The sequence below is a fragment of the Bos indicus x Bos taurus genome, chromosome 9 (assembly GCF_003369695.1).
Source record: "Bos indicus x Bos taurus breed Angus x Brahman F1 hybrid chromosome 9, Bos_hybrid_MaternalHap_v2.0, whole genome shotgun sequence".
Taxonomy (NCBI): Eukaryota; Metazoa; Chordata; class Mammalia; order Artiodactyla; family Bovidae; genus Bos; species Bos indicus x Bos taurus.
The window spans coordinates 55,240-69,856 of NC_040084.1; the positions used below are offsets into that span (position 1 = coordinate 55,240).

The 14,617-nt window shown below is 47.0% G+C and overlaps 1 long non-coding RNA gene and 1 other non-coding gene across 2 annotated transcripts; both read right to left on the reverse strand.

Moving 5' to 3' along the window:
- Positions 1–2,808: 2,808 nt before the first annotated feature.
- LOC113898773 lies at positions 2,809–5,512 on the reverse strand. Its single transcript, XR_003512735.1, has 2 exons — positions 5,371–5,512; positions 2,809–4,063 (listed from the first exon to the last, which is right to left on the reverse strand). It is a non-coding gene; the product is annotated as an uncharacterized LOC113898773 (long non-coding RNA).
- A 4,216-nt stretch (positions 5,513–9,728) lies between these two features.
- On the reverse strand, positions 9,729–9,845 carry LOC113898901. The gene has a single exon (XR_003512765.1). It is a non-coding gene; the product is annotated as a 5S ribosomal RNA (ribosomal RNA).
- Between the last annotated feature and the right edge of the window lie 4,772 nt (positions 9,846–14,617).

Here is a 14,617-nt window from a genome sequence, read left to right on the forward strand (position 1 = left end):
TGAGTGGTGGATGATGAACAGATGGCTGGCTGGATGGGTGGATGAATGGAGCATGGAATGAATAAAGCAGATGATTGTACTCCAATGCTAGAAACATATTCGATGAAATTGATTGAGTAGGAGCTGGGCAATGATTGTTTCATCCTAACAGTGACATGTGTTTGGAAACGGCCTAAGTGCTCATCAGTGAGGGGTGAGGTACAATCTGTGGACACCCCACAAGGAACAGCCCGCCCTCCTTCTGCCACCTTCCCCATCCCCAGGAGCTCATCAGGGGTTCTGCCCATGCCCTCCACCCCACCCCACAGCCATGCAGGTCCTCCTGGGGTCCCCTCATCACACAGGGTTATCATCAGGCCCCCATCTCACTCAGCTTCCTCTCCTTGAGGACAACGTATGTTCCTGCCTCTTCAGCCACAAATTTGTTGAGTCTTGTTTGTGCTGGGTGTGGGATTTACAGGGGTAAGTAAAGCAGATGCAGTCTGGAGCACAGTTAAGTGACAAGAGAGAAAAAGGAGCAGATTATTAAATGCTATCCCTATTATTAATAAATACAATGCTGAGATGGATGGTGCATTGATTATATACCAGATGCTGTGTGTGCCCCTTACCAAGCAGGTGCTGCCCCCTCCCGATTTACAGAGGAGGACACAGTGATAGTCACATGGTTAGGGAGAGGTGGGGGCAGGTTCATACCCACGCAGCGGGACCAGGCACTTTGCCAAGCCCCAGCCACCTCTCTGGTGGATGCAACAGGAATGAGATGGTTCTGTTCTATGGCATGATGATTCAATGGACATGAGTTGGAGCAAACTCCAGGAGATAGTGAAGGATAGGAAAGCCTGGAGTGCTGCAGTCCACGGAGTGGCAAGAGTCGGACACAACTGAGCAACTGAACTAAAACCTGAGTGTGTGCTAACCTGCTTCAGTCATGTCTGACTCTTTGCGACCCCAGGGACTGTGGCCCACTAGCTCCTCTATCCATGGGCTTCTCCAGGCAAGAAGACTGGAGTGGGTTGCCATGCCCTCCTCCAGGGCATCTTCTCGACCCAGGGATCGAACCCACATCTCTTGTTATATATTGCATTGGCAGACAGGATCTTTACCCCTAGTGCTACCTGGAAAGCCCCAGTGAACGCTGACAACTAGAAATGCAGAAAATAAGGGCTGCTCCTAAGTTAAACTGGAAGAGCAGCAAGCACAGGTTGTAAAGAGGAAAACACATGATGAGTGACAACAGCACCGACAGAAACAAGGGATGCGTTCACCCACATAAAGAAAATATCTGTGCCATTCGGAAGAGGAGCCTGTCAGCCCTTGGAGGGACAGTTGGAACCAGAATGAAAACCGAGGCCATGGTCAGCAGTGCCCACCACACGGCCTGGGTGGTGTGGTGTCACTCACCGGGCTTCCTGAGTCCCCAGAGCTGCTGGCGGTAACATATCTATGTGCCAGGCCAGGCAGCGTCCGCGTGTGGGCTAAGGCATCACTGCTCTCCTTCCAGTGATGCTCCGGGGCCCTCTGTGAGCAGCCACCCTCATCCCCTGCCCTGCCACCCACTGGGGCCCGGCTGTCCCGCTGAGATCCTTTCAGCCCTTGAGCTTGAGTGTTCCCAGCCCTCTGCCACGCCAGACTGGGACGCAACTCAGGACTTGGGCTTGAGATATCAAGGAGACCTTGAATCTGAAAGGACACCGCCATGGGGCCTGTGAAAGAGCAGGAGAGCAAAGCCCCCACAGGGAGGAAGCAGAGCTGGGGAACATGCCCACAGCCTCTACTGCCTCCTGCACAAGTGCCTCTTCTTTGCCTCTCCTTGACCTGAAACAAACCCCAGCTGCTGCTGCTCCACAGGTGATTCCTAAAGATGCACCTCCTGCTAGAGCTATTGTCCTGCTGCTCTGGGGCTGCCTGAGTGTGCTCAGGAGCGTCAGACAAGTAGGGCTGCCACACCTTATACTGGAGGTGGGGGGCCTGATACTGGGGAAGGGTCGGAGGTGGGGGGAGGGTCTGAGGGTGGAGGAGGGCCTGATGCTGGACTAGGGCCGTGATGCTGGACTGGGGTCTGTTGCTGGACTAGGGTCTGATGCTGGGGGAGGGCCTGATGCTGGACTAGGGTCTGATGCTGGGGGCAAGGTCTGATGATGGTGGGCAGCCTGCTCCCAGATGTACATGGAGTTGAGGATAAATATGAGAAATCTTTTTTTCATACTTTCCTGACCACCTTGCTATGTTCTTTTTAACTTAAGGATAATTTTGTGCAATATCGGTTGATTTCTGCCATACATTAACATGAATTAGCCATAGGTGTACATATGGCCCATCCCTCTTGAATCTCCCTCCCACCTCCCTTTGCTACATTCTTGTTTCTATGGATATATGAATAATAAAGTCTGTTGACTAAAATAACATGAAAATCCCCCACACAAGTGTGCACACACATACTCCCTAGTGCATCATTCAGGTCCACATCAGGGTTGCCTTTGGCCCCCCCACCCTCGGACCGACGGCGAGCCTCGATACCTGCACTTTGTTCCCACCCTCGGCCTGCTGCCCGCACCTCAGCAGCAGAGGGGCCCTGTCCTCGAAGATGCTGAAGTGATGGAGCCTCTTGTCTCTGGAGCCAAGGGCATGAACACACCATCAGTCGTCCTCTGGGGACACCTGTGCTTCTTCCTTCTGGCCTTTCCATTGTAGCCGTCCATTTCTCTTAACAGAATGTCCGTGTGATGACACAGGCTCCCATTACCAGCTCTGGTCTGTTCTCAGTGAGAGTACAGCTTACCCTCGGCACTCTTTATTGGCCCTGGGAAATTTTGCTTCAGTACTTTATTGAAAGAAAGCAATAAATAATACTGCGATAAAAATAGTTCAAAAGTAGAGTGTACATACTTTGTCACATATTCGGGAAGTTCACAAAAGATCAATAGGAAAATAGAATGATAACAATGAATTGTACAAGTAAATTAAAGGTGAAACCCACATGTAAAGAGACATGCTGTCTCTGTCTACCAAGATACCAGCTGCATAATAAATATCACACCGTGACCTGAATGCATCTCTTGCTGGCTTTTTTAATGTGACGCTGGAAAAGTAAAAATTACATTTGCTACTTATACAATCCAGAATGGCTATGTCATCACAATCTAAAAATGTACACCTAGGTCCATTCTTTAAACATGTTTACAAACAGATGTAAAAAAAATTATTTACATAAAAATAAGGCCTTTGTCAGAGCTGCACTACCCTGTCTGTCTGGGAAGTGGCACCTTCACTGTCTAGCTCAATGGCTCCACAGCGGGTGCAGGGCATCGCTATTGGTCCCTGAAGAGTCTCACTGGAAAGGAGGGATCTGGCTCCACAGAGACTAGGTTACGGGAGAGATTTTCATAGTCTTCTTCTAGTCATCCTTTCAGCCCAAATTTCATTAGAAGCTCACATTTAACACCCAGTACTTTTAAATCACGCTGTGGACAAAAAGCATTTCTTGCTAGAAAAAGTACAGTTTAGGCCAGTCGTTAACATTCAACAATTGGTTGAAATTAAGTTTGCTTATTTCAGGGTGATTGTTGGAGAGCTTGGTTACATTCCGGAAGGATAATGCACACCGTGTCATGATGATTTTACAATCACAGGAAAACCCCGTCTCTCATGGTTTAACACTTTAAAATTAAGCAAGAATAATTACAATAAATGCATCATTTACAAAAGCCCTATATTTTTTCATAGGATTTATACAGACAAGCACTACAGTACATTCATTTGAAAGACTAAAATCAGATATCAGAACATGAATTGATCTGAAAGGATATTTATAGCCTGAATATACAAGAAAAAGTAAATAATAATATAAATGAAGTCATAAGTTTACATAAATATCAGAAACATTAAATTCTAAAATATTTTCTCCATGGTATTCATGAATTTTTCACTAATTAAAAACACTGTAATATCTTCCGGTCCATGTAACAAGTATTAACAGAGTAAAGATTACATTGAGTTCAAAAGGTAGTCTTTGTTGTATTCTGGACGCTGTATAATCATCTGGAGAATTAGTGCAGGTAAACTGGAAATAAACACACAGACAAGTCAGTCCTGGGTCGGCAGCTGGTGCCCGAGCCCCTGCCCCTCCTGACAGCCCCACCCCCAACCCCATTCAGGGCTTCAGCTGCTTTGAGAATTCAGAGAAACATGGAGGACCAAGCAGATCAAGGACAGAACTCTGTGGCTGACTTTATTCTGCTATGCTATGCTATGCTAAGTCACTTCAGTCGTGTCGGACTCTGTGTGACCCCATAGATGGCAGCCCACCAGGCTCCCCTGTCCCTAGGATTCTCCAGGCAAGGACACTGGAGTGGGTTGCCATTTCCTTCTCCAATGGATGAAAGTGAAAAGCGAAAGTGAAGTCGCTCAGTCGTGTCCGACTCTTAGCGACCCCATGGATTGCAGCCTACCAGGCTCCTCCGTCCATGGGATTTTCCAAGCAAGAGTACTGGAGTGGGGTGCCATTGCCTTCTCCGGACTTTATTCTGACATATAGCTAAAAGCTGCTGGTAAAAAAAAACTCAAAAATCCAATTCAGCTTTCTAGCTGAGACGTGAACAGGACAGAGCAAACAGCATCCTGCCCTCAGAGCCCCTCGATCAGGGCTGGGCCCCAGGGCTGGACCCACCAGAGGACCACCCAGAGCAGCACCTGCAAGGGAGGGTGGCCCCTCAGCAGCAGCCGAGCCCCAGATGCCGGTGCACCTGCGTGTGAAACACTGGCCTCCTCACGGAGAGGCCCAGGGCAGGGCAGCCTCGTGAACCCTGATGCTCTGGGCCCTGTTCCCTCCGAGAACATGCACACAGGGCGTGGCCGGCAGCACTGCCACTGTGGGAGGAACACCCATGCGCCCCGATGCGAGGGGCCTTGGCCATGCTCTGACCACTCTGGCGGCAGCAGGGCGCCAAGGTCACGTTCTCTGCTGCTGAGGGCTCTCCCAGGCCAACCTCCGGAGACCCACTGACCCTCACTCCCTGGGGCGTGGGCTCCATGCCCCCGCGGGACCAGGCCGGCCTGTACTCACCTCGAAGCTCATCAGGAGCAAGTCCTGACACACACCCGCAGCAGCGCCCACTCCTACTGAGGGTCTGGGGAAACTTTTAGAGGGTGGATGAGCCGGAGAGAGCGAGCCTAGGGGCTGCCACGTGGGGGTCCCTACCACCCGGGGTGGGGGGAGGGCGGTCAATGGCACATTTGATGATATAAACGCCGTCATGGGGACAGATACTCCACGTCAGCAGCTGCCAGTCTCTCCGTAGACCTACGGATTCACAGAGATCCAGATTCACAGATTCCACACAGTCTATTGTTATTCAATTTTACACTTACCTCATTCCCTCAGCTTCCAGCTTTACCAGAAGAGGTACAAGATCAGACGAGATCAGACGAGTTCAGGCGTGTTCAGGGTGGTATGGCCGTAGAAGGAGGCGGCTGCCGCTGGGCGCCCTAAGAGCCCTGCACTGCGCCTCCCTTTCGCTCCGACCTGCTGGTCGGGCCAGCCGGCCGCACCTCTCCACGGGGGCGCGCGCTGTACTTGAGCCAAATGATCCGCGACCAGACTCCTGCCCGCCGATGCCGCCACGCGCACGAACACCGCCACCCCGCGGCCAGCAAACGCCTGGCCAGGTCCGGCGGCCCGGAGGGCTTCCCGGACCCCCAGCGGCAGGCCGGGCGTGCGTGCGTACGGGGGCCTGGGGGGTGGGGGTGGGCTGAGGGGCGCGGAGGTCTCGGCGCCCTCCCACCCCGGGCCTCTCCAGGCCCTGCCTCGCTCGGCAAGCGGGGCCTCCCCGCATCCCGTTCTCTGCTCAGGGCCACGCGGCCTGGAGGTGTCTGGCTTCCCGCTCTGCCGCCGCCTGCCCCCCGCGGCCCGGGGCCTCTGAGCCTCCTGCGGGCCTAGGCGCAGCCCAGCCAGGGCCCTGAGCGCCCATCCCTCCCGGCACCTGCCCGGTGCCCAAACCCAGCGGGAGCCATGGAGGCGCGGTCCACCCAAGCGCCTCAGTCCCGCCCCTTCGCCCTACCGAGGACCCCCTTGCCCCCACGCCGCCCGCCAAGCACACGACCTTCCTAAGAGAGCAGACGAGCGACAGGCAGGCACACGGACAGGCACACAGACAGGAGACAGGCGGCCGGCGCAAGCTTGTCAGCCAGAGCCATAGAATCTGTGAGAGGCCGGGGCCAGAGGAACGGACAGGCGGCCGGGTGTCAGGAGAGACAGAGGCAGAAAGAGAGGAAGGTTCAGAGACAGACTCCAAGACTGCGAGAGGGAGATACAGACAGACAGACAGACGCACATGCACGTGCGCGCACGTGTGCGCGCACACACACACACACACACACAGGGAGGCAGAGACAGAGAGAGGGAGACACAGAGCGAGTGACAGAGAGACAGCAAACGGGAGACAGACAGGGGAGAGAGGATGGCATCGGATCCGAGACAGACACACTGGCACAGCCTGTGACGCACCTCAGAGGGAGGCGCGCGGAAGAAGCAGCTTCCCCAAGGGAGGGGGCGTCAGCCTTGGGCCGGCCCCGGCTGGACACGGTGCCCTGGGTCTGGCAGTCACCCGTGGGGACCCCAAGACTTCCTCAAAGCCTAGGTCTCAAAGGTCCCCTTCGGCCTGGCTACCTAAGGTGAGACCCAGCCCCCGCTCCCAGGCCAGAGGGTGAGTGTGTGAAAGTGTGTGTGAGTGTGTCGGTGGGCGAGGGTGGGATCGGGTTGACTTGGGGCCGGGTGGATACCCAGAGTGGAGGGGGGAGGGTGTGGAGGCCGGGGGTTGGGAAGCTTGCGTGATCCTCTTGCTGTCTCTCTCTGCCTCTTTCTCCGTCTCCCTTATCTGTGGTTTCCAGCTCTTGACCTGTCTTGGCGGTGGGGCGTGTGTGTGTGTGGGTACCTCTAAACCCAAAGCAACTTTCTATGGAGACGTAGTGAAGGGTAAATGCACTCTTACTCATCTGATATATCCTAAAACACTGGACATGTCTGGACTCAAACTTTTAGGGCAGCCTTCCTGCCACCTCTGGCAAGCATTGATGGTGCAATAACTGTAATCCTCTAAAGGACCAAAAGTCCTGTACAAGTCCAGACATCTGCTCTGTACAGTCTCTTCCTATAGTACAGAAAAGTATAGAACAGAATGACACATTCTTTTTTAATTGTACAGATGAATCAGCTGCTATCTGCTGCCTAGTCAACATGAGGGAGTCAAGCAAGAGTTCCAAATCTCTTGAATGTGGTCCTTGGAAATACTTCTGTTCTTAGTTGCTCAGTTGTGCCCAACTTTTATGCGACCCATGGACTGTGGCCCATCAGGCTCCTCTGTCTGTGGCATTTCCCAGGCAAGAATACTGGAGTGGGTTGCCATTTCCTTCTCCAGGGGATCTTCCTGACCCAGGGATCAAACCCGAGTCTCCTGCAGGCAGATGCCTTCCCATCTGAGCCACGATACAACTAATTGCCTAGTCAAAATACAAAGAAAAGAGCTAGTGTTCTACTAAGTGGAAAGATGATTTAAGAAACGGAAGCTTTCCTTTGTTGGTATATTTGAATCTTTATTTAGTTTTATTTTATTTTTACGATTAAGGCTACTTGAACAAGGCAATGGAGAAACCCCAGAGTTGAAAGGCAATTGACTTTTTAAAAGAAACATGTGGCAGGTGAAACTTTCTTCATTTTTTAGAGTTGGTTCAATGTAAAATCTTTATTCAACAAATATGACTCTTCTGAACTTTACTTCAAATCTCCACAATGAATCACTAAGGCATCAAGGAAGAAAGGAGTAGAGGTGGAGAAAAAAAGAGCAACCTTTCCCCTGGCTCTATCTCAACCAGCTGCTTAGTTCCTTCATCTCATGGACTACGATCTAGGATTATCTTGTTTGTCTGATTTTTGTTTGGGGACCGTTTCTAGTCACAAGGCTAGAAACAGTGGGGGGGAAGCACTTCTTTCAATTCCACATGAGACCCAGTGGACAATCCAGGCCCTGCCCACTGCATTGAGTCTGTAGCAACAGAATCACCAGTGATGCTGATTAACAATGCATATTCCTGGAATCCACTCCATTCGCTACTGACTGTTTGAGGTGGTGGTCTGGAACCTATAACTGGAAACTTTCTTGATTCCAAATCACACCAAAGTCTGAGGACTATGGAAGATCTTCACATTTCTGGAAGAGCCACACACCTACAGAAGGAACCACAAGAGTTGCCTGAAATGGTAAAGGTATAAGTATTGAACTGAAAGTTGGAAAGTCTCCACCTTTGCTATGTAAGTAAAATGATCTTTTTTTGAAATGAAAATGGATAATACTAAAAGTTCACATTGTTCTAGAGCATTTAAAAAACCCTAAATTATAGAAATCTGATGTACGAGTTCCTGGAAAGGAAGAAGCTATATTTATTGATATGTCTTCATGCCTTAGATCGTGCCTTGAATATAGTGTGCACCTCAACAGAAGAAAGAAAAGAAATGAATCAACAAAGATACAAAGAGATCAAAAGTCCTGAGCCAAATGAAAAGTTGAGGCTTCAGAGAACTTTTCTGTCTTTCACACACTGAATAAATATTGAGCACCTACTATGAACTAGTAGGCATGTAATATGTTTCTGGAAATAGAATGCTGAGAAAGGAAGACACACAGTTCCTTCTTTCACTGAGACTAATCTAATGATAAATAACAGGCAGATACTTTGAGAACTTCTATAGCGGCCTCTTCCCTCACCAAAAACTGGGTGTCAGAGAAGCCTTTTCAGAGAAATAATTGAATTGAGATGCATAGGTTTAACCAACATAAACCAGGGTTGAGATGCAGGAAGAATTTCAGGCAGGTAAAATAGCATCTTGGAAGGCTATGTGACAAGGGAAACTTAGGACATTCAAGAAATGAAAAATGCCCTAGGGGATGGAACCAAAAGACTGCAGAGAGCATTCGAGTGAAAAGACATCAGAGAAGAACGTGGGGAGCAAGCAATGAAGGGATTTGGTCATATATTAAATATGATGGGAAAATACAAGAGCAGTTTTAGAAGAGAGGCGATAGAATTGGATCTGCATTTTAAAAAGGTCATTTTGCTCAACATCACTCATGATTGGACAGACTCAACTCCAAACTTCACATTAGTCAGAATGGTCCTCATGGAAATGTCTGTAGATAACAAAAGCTGGAGAGGATGTGGAGAAAAGGGAACTGGCCTCCACTGTTAGTAGGAATGTGAGTTGGTAGAGCCACTGTGGAAAAGAATATGGAGGTTCCTCAAGAAATTAAAACTAGAAGTACCATATGATTCAGCAGTCCCACTCCCAGGCATATATCCACCAAAAGTATAACTGAACAAGATACACACACCTTCTGTGCACATATATCTGTGTGTGTGCACGGGTGCACGCGAGCACCAGCGATCGCCTGCGAGGATGGGGGTGGGGTTGGGGCTGGGGGTAGGGCTGGGGCTGGAGCTGTTGCAGCCCCCTGGATTGCCTGAGGCACGGTAAGGGAGCCCCAGACCGAGACCCGAGGGACGGTCGTCTGGTTTCCTGGAAGCCGAATGCGGAGGGGCTCGCGGGGTGCGTGGGGGCAACCCAGGTCTGCAGCGGGAGTCGGTGCCCCAGCCACCCACCCCCCGGGAGGGGCTGGGGCTGCAGGAGCCCAAGAGTTGGGACGTGGGGCGGGGGCTAAAGGAGAGGGGAGGCAAAGCGCCTACAGCACCCGGTATTCCCAGGCGGTCTCCCACCCAAGTACTAACCAGGCCCGACCCTGCTTAGCTTCCGAGATCAGACGAGATCGGGCATTCAGGGTGGTATGGCCTTAGACGGAGGCAGCTGCCGCCGGGCGCCCTAAGAGCCCTGCGCTGCGCCTCCCTTTCGCTCTGACCTGCCGGTCAGCCATTCTGTCTACAATTAATTTTACTCCCTCCCCTTTCTCTCCCTGCTTTCTGAGAGTCTCTCTCCTTCCATACTTGATGGTGTAATGAATGGATGCATTAGATCATTTTCCCTCAACATTTTTTTCTCTTTATTTTTACATTGATTTATATGAATTCATCTTCAAGTTTATGGATTATTTCTGCTAGCATCTCAAATGTGCTATTGAACCTATCAATTTTTCATTTCAATTATTCTAGTTTTCAAATCCAGAATTTATATTAGTTTCCTTTAAAAAAAAATAATTTGTAGCTTTTCATTGAGTTTCTGTGTTTGTTGACTTAATATCATACTTTCATCTAATTCTTCAAACATGGTTCCATTATTTCATTTTGTTGTTATCATTATTTTGATATTTTATCTTTTGACCTTCATACTGAATTTATAAGTGATATACTTATATGAGTTATTGGTGGTATGTTATACAAAACTACCATTACAAAAAGTTTTCTGATTTTAACTGTATACTTACCTGTCCCAGCAGGTTGATAAGAAGTCCAAGCCTAAAGCCCCTTTAAGGAGGAGGCAAACTTTCTTTCTTTTTAACTTTCTTTTGCCTAAGACAAGTAGGCATTGTAGGGAGCAGTATCTCAGGTTCAAGGACATTCCTTTTTTTGAGCTTTGGATGTATGTTATAGGAAAGGGTGTGGGCAAAACGCTCACATCCTTGAGATGTTGTCTATTCTCAGAAGCTAGTTGAGAAGTATATATGGCCCTGCTTAAATTAGTGAGGTGGTTACACTCCTACCCCCTTCTGATGTCTGTGTCAGAAGCTTTTTTGGTCACCTTCACTTTAAATAAAATATACACAAAGTTCTGAGTGACTGAGACTGTCTTTGGCCCCAGAAGAATCCATGAATCCAGTGGCAGGAGGAGAAGGGGACGACAGAGGATGAGATGGCTGAATGGCATCACCGACTCAATGGACATGAGTTTGGGTGAACTCCGAGAAGTGGTGATGGACAAGGAGGCCTGGCATACTGCAATTCATGGGGTCGCAAAGAGTCGGACACGACTGAGCGACCGAACTGAACTGAACTGAAGTGGATCAATGAGCTCTAATTAATTGGCCTAAAGAGAAGTAAGTGCTTACAAATCAAACAATTCTAAATTCAAGAAAATTAAAGTAAATGAATTTCATGCTTGTGTGAACTGGGAAATAATCATTATTGAATTGATACATGATATTGATGTTTGTTTATTGATCTAATTAACAGAAACATTGTGAATATACTTCTATAAATGACATAACTTTGGGTGATGTATCCTTACCAGTGTATAGAATGATGATGTAAAGTACAATTCATGGTTGCTGAAGAAAAGTAAGATATGTGTTTTGAATAAAAAGTAATAAGGAATGGAATTACATTCTATTAAGGAAAAGGAAAGTAAGTCTAAAAGTACAGGTGGCTGTCCTCTAAATGGACAAATGAAGTGATGAATACAGAAAGTGTAAAAAAGGTGTGTGGCAAGTGAAAGAAGATTTTTGTGCATGGTGCAAGTTTGTTAACACATTAAACTACATTTGAAGTCTTATTGTTACTATGACTAAGTGAATAACTATTGCTTCACAGCCAGTACCAAACTGGAATTTGGTTTTCTCTCGCTGATTGAAAGAAGAAAGTTCTCTTGGAAAGTGGCTTTTGATAACAGACTATAGCACACATGAATAAAGCTCATTCTGCTCCTGCAAAAATTAACCCTTATCGGGGAATTTAAAATGGATTAAAAATGGCTATAAACCAAACAGTTGAGGCTATGAGACGTCCAAGATGGCCGCTTGGCTTTTCCTGGCTCCCTGACAAACCTCATTTTTATTTGATAATGCCTTTCCTGGCTTCAGGATTAATATCTCAGAATAGAAAGAAAGAAAGAAAAAAAAAAAAGGTTAAAATGTGCTTTCTACAATCTCCAGTGATTGGGGCACCCATTTTGCTGGACAGGTTGTGCAGACACTGGCAAAAACTTCATGAGTTTCTTCGAGACTACTGCTTTCACTGATGTCCTTGGTCATTGGACAAGGACAACAGAACAAAGGGATCAATTGCATGGGATGGAGTAGACTGCTAAATATGACCACAATTTTCATGACTTTTTGTCTGACATATTATTGGCTTTAATCTGTGTTTTCAGATATAAAGAAGCACTTCTCCTTGAGTTACTGATCGTTTAAAACAATCTAGTGACTCACTCCTATGGGTAAAATTATATCTTTTTTCTCTCTGCCTCATCCCTCCAGAAACTGGAAACACTTGGGTTCTGAATGGCCTTATCAGGTAAATAAAAATACTGTGTCCTGACATATACAGAAATCTAAACATATACTGGGGAGCTCTAAAAGACAAATCCACCTAACTGATGTCAGGCCTATGGCATCTATTATGTTTCACTGGATATTAAGCTCCAGTTTTGTTAAGTAAGGTCTGTATTTCTAAGACTCACTCCTTAGATAGTTGGTTGTGATTATGTTACATTGCTAAGAGGCTTAATTAAGTTGTTAAAAAGGACACTCTGAGTTTGTTTCTAAAGCTTATCTCAGTAACCAGTATTTGAAGGAGAACATAGGCAAAACACTCTCCGACATAAATCACAGCAGGATCCTCTATGACCCACCTCCCTGACTATTGGAAATAAAAGCAAAAATAAGCACATGGAACCTAATTAAAATTAAAAGCTTCTGCACAACAAAGGAAACTCTAAGCAAGGTGAAAAGACAGCCTTCAGAATGTGAGAAAATAATAGCAAATGAAGCAACTGACAAACAACTAATCTCAAAAATATACAAGCAACTCCTACAGCTCAATTCTAGAAAAATAAACGACCCAATCAAAAAATGGGCCAAAGAACTAAACGGACATTTCTCCAAAGAAGACATACAGATGGCTAACAAACACATGAAAAGATACTCAACATCACTCATTATCAGAGAAATGCAAATCAAAACCACCACAATGAGGTACCATTTCATACTACTCAGAATGGCTGCTATCAAAAAGTCTACAAGCAATGAATGCTGGAGAGATTGTGGAGAAAAGGGAACCTTCTTACACTGTTGGTGGGAATGCAAACTAGTACAGCCACTATGGAGAACAGTGTGGAGATTCCTTAAAAAACTGGAAATAGAACTGCCGTACGACCCAGCAATCCCACTGCTGGGCATACATACCGAGGAAACCAGAACTGAAAGAAACACGTGTACCCCAATGTTCTTCGCAGCACTGTTTATGGTAGCCAGGACATGGAAGCAACCTAGATGTCCATCAACAGATGAATGGATAAGAAAGCTGTGGTACATATACACAATGGAGTATTACTCAGCCATTAAAAAGAATACATTTGAATCAGTTCTAATGAGGTGGATGAAACTGGAGCCTATTATACAGAGTGAAGTAAGCCAGAAGGAAAAACACCAATACAGTATACTAACGCATATATATGGAATTTAGAAAGATAGTAATGATAACCCTGTATGTGAGACAGCAAAGAGACACAGATGTATAGAACAGTCTTTTGGACTCTGTGGGAGAGGACAAGGGTGGGGTGATTTGGGAGAATGGCATTGAAACACGTATATTATATGTGAAAGGAATCACCAGTCCAGGTTCGATGCATGATACAGGATACTCGGGGCTGGTGCACTGGGATGACCCAGGGGGATGATATGCGGAGGGAGATGGGAGGGGGGTTCAAGATGGGGAACACATGTACCCCCGTGGCGGATTCATGTCAATGTATGGCAAAACCAATACAATATTGTAAAATAATTAACCTCCAATTAAAATACATAAATTAAAAAAAATAAATAAATTAAAGGAACATCAAAGTAAGAGATACAGGGACTCTCAACCCCTCAGGTGTCACAGTCTGCACTGCTATTCACTTTGTTGGTTATTTGTGGCCTTGTCCATGTAGGGAGACTCCCCAGAATGTGGGTTCAGGCCTCCATAGAGCTCAGTTCCCTTGCTCTGTTTACACCAGGTTTAGTGACATAGGGGAGCAGGCTGCATAGTCAGTTCAGTGATGGCAGGCTTACATTTCAGGGTAAATAGTGGGTGAGAGCCATGAAATAGGTGCCATTCTGTCCACGTGTTCTGAGGAATACCAAAGCTGTAGGGGAGTTCTTCTGATTTGAAAGCCTTCATCAGGTTCCCAAGAACCAGCACAGGTTATAGGAAAATGAGTGGAAAGTGAGTGAAGATCTAACTGTACATTCTCATAACTTCATGAGTGTCTTCCTTTTTAACATGAAAACATCAACACATATATTCAAACTGCGCTCTTGTCCACGATGGGAGAAACTTTGCTGAATGTAGTAATAGACATCAATTAGTAGTCTGATGTCGAATCATGACTGGTTTGCAAGTTCAGATGGGGTCTGTGCCTATTTAGTTGACTGGTGGAATCTGACATGTAGCCCAATGTGTAGGTTGGTTTTGTTTGTGGATATTTGTATTTAAGGGCAGGTTGTGTTTTTGTGAGGATGTGTAAAGGCGAATGTTGTATTTGAAGGAAGTTTAGATTTCATACAGGCATACTCAAGGTGCGGATGGTTAGGTAATTGTAAATTGGTGTTTGGGGAATATTTTCACATGTGTTTTTTTCACCCATGAATTTGGAAATTTGTATGGGTGTAATGGTGAATTTCTGTATGCATAAAGGGCA